Consider the following 2,793-nt stretch of genomic DNA (forward strand, 5'->3'; position numbering starts at 1 on the left):
AACACTCACAAACAGATTACAGGCATTCTTCATGTTGTATAGACCAATCTTATCAATTTTACTTTCAAACAAACCTAAACAGGAGAAATTATGAAACACTTTTTCCAGGACTAATGCTAATATCTAACCTTCTTTTTTTAAGAACTGATAATCATATTTGAACAGCAAATATTGGAAAAACGTGTGGTTCAGGACTTTGAAGCATGCTAATGATTAATAATTGGCACAACTGAAGTTTAGTTAGTACAATCAATATCGTAATACCTCTGTTCAGAATAATTAAGGACATTTTTTTTTAAATTGAAGCTATGAAACTTGACAGAAATTGAATTTTGAAGAGGAAAAAAAAATGTCATTCTTGCTCAATTCAACCCACTCAAACAAGGCCAGTTTCAAGCATAACCATTTCAGAGAGAGTTGAAACGACAGTTCTGAAAGATTACTTGCTGACTGCTTTTGCTTGTTTTTGCAATTCATCTGAAGGTTTAACTTTTGAGCCATAAATAACATACAAGGTAAGGCAAGTTTTGAAACTGCTTTGTGTAATTGTTAATTCAAGACACTGAATCTTGCGTCATTCTGACAACTGTCAAACCTTTCTTTTGTAGATTTCACACTGGAGCAGCCATCTTTATATGGAAAATTAGCAAAGTTCAGTTTTAATTACATTTTTAATATACGGCCTAACATGAATAACAGTACAACTGGAGGCACATTGTTAATTATATCTGAATTTCCTCAAGAAGCATTTGAACATTTTTGTTTTTAATGAGGGTGTATTGTGTTAGCTTTTAAGGCTTTGGTTTTGCAGGAATTAAGACATTTTTAGCAGGGCTCTATAACTCTGTTAACAGAACACAACACAATATGCAGGTAGCATGGTGGAGCAGTGGTTAGCATTGTTGCCGCAGTGCACTGGGGTACTGAGTTAAATTCCAGGCCTGGTGTGCTCTCCCTGTGCAGTTTGTACAGTATGTACTGTATGTTCTCTCCTGTATTTGTGGGGCTTTCCTCCAGGTGCTCTGGTTTCTTCGCACAATCCAAAGACCAGTCTATTGCACAGTACAGTACAGTACAGCCTGGGAAAAGTGGCCCTAGGTGTGAGTGCATGTCTGTGTGTCTGCAGTGCAATAGACTGGTGTCCCTTCCAGGGTGTACCCTGCCTTGCACTTGTTGCTAGCTAAGATAGGCTCTGTCTCCCTCTGCGACCCAGAATTGATAAAGTGGCTAAAAACGGGATGGATGTTTACTAGATAAACAACTGTTTAGATTGTGACTGAACTAGAGGTAAAAATGCTTTTTTATCTACAATGGTGGGTAAACATGGCAGCCACTCACTTAAACAGAAATGATATGTACGGTAGAAGAAATGCAAATGAAGATCCAAAATAAATAAAACTGAAAATGTATGACCCTTGCTGCTCCCTCAACACTAAACTACACTACATTTTCTAGTTCATACAAAGCATGTTTGACATCTCTGTGAAGCAGACGAATGAGGAGAATGAAGACAGCAGGCACTTAATTTCTCAGAATTGTTTCAGCGCAGTTTAACACTCTTAAAAGAGGCAGATATTTTTTAAAAATCACTGATTTTATTTCTAGCACCCAACCACATTCTAAATGCTTTGACCAGAAAATATTATGCAATCCACTCTGCATGAAAGCACCGTCACAGCTGTCAGATACCCAATAAGCCAGTGTAAATTGTGGCACATAAAAAGGTTCATTGTCCGAGATGATAAAGCAATATGGGCTTGTCATTTTTTTCCAGGCCTATAGCAGAAGCTTCTAAATACAATCAATCTGGAGAATAAAACAGGAGAGATTCCACACTTAAGCATCTAACAGCTAAGAAATACATTTGCAAAAGAATCATTGAGATAAATGGTAAAACACATTGAAGATGTCATTTCCTCCAAAGTAAACTAAATAGAACAAAAAGTGTTTTTCATGTTTGTCTTCCGATGTAACACAATTAATCCTTCTGTATTTACTTATGCTTGTGCTTGCAGGCTGGTAATATCATGTACAGATATTAAATTATCAGTAGTGCAAATTACTGTACTTCAGTCAAGCAATATGTTCCTTAAATTTAAAAATTAATTTTCCTTTTTCAATAATGATCTTAACAATACAGCGGCTTACAGAAGAAAATTTACTTTAACAAAGGCTTAGAAGAATTGTGTTTCTAATGATCTGGGCAGAGTATTTTACTATCCCAAGAGACCAAAACCCCCAAAATGAAAACATGTTTGCATTTTATTGTAAAGGTGGAACTAATCCTAAAAGAACGCTAAGATTGTCTCACACTGAAGGTTGTGACAATTCCTGTTTTAAAAATGAATCTCTGATATTGCGTGAGCATAGGAAGACATCTCACATTATGTCACATCAACCGCCTCTATCAAACTATCACCTAATAAAGCCAGATGGAAGAGTGTCAGACTACAATGGATTGTCACCTCCTGCTAATAACGAATCTACAGCTCAGCGCTCAGCTCTCAGTCCTAAAAACTGAAGTAGAATTTTCTTTGGAACATTTTTTCCATCTATAGAAAAAAGTAGACAGGCAATCTTTACAACCAAATATCGGTATATATATATTTTTGTTTTTCCCCGTCAAAGTGAAGAAATACTATATTTCCACAATACATACTGTAACTCGACTGACTATTCCACACACTCATTTCCCAATGTGGTAAGAATGTATTACAGTGTCAGTGTTATAGGCAAAGCCTGAAGTTAAGCACTTGGCAATCTGCCTGGGTACCATGGACAGAAGACAAGGTC

Source organism: Lepisosteus oculatus, chromosome 1 (genome assembly GCF_040954835.1).
Source record: "Lepisosteus oculatus isolate fLepOcu1 chromosome 1, fLepOcu1.hap2, whole genome shotgun sequence".
Taxonomy (NCBI): Eukaryota; Metazoa; Chordata; class Actinopteri; order Semionotiformes; family Lepisosteidae; genus Lepisosteus; species Lepisosteus oculatus.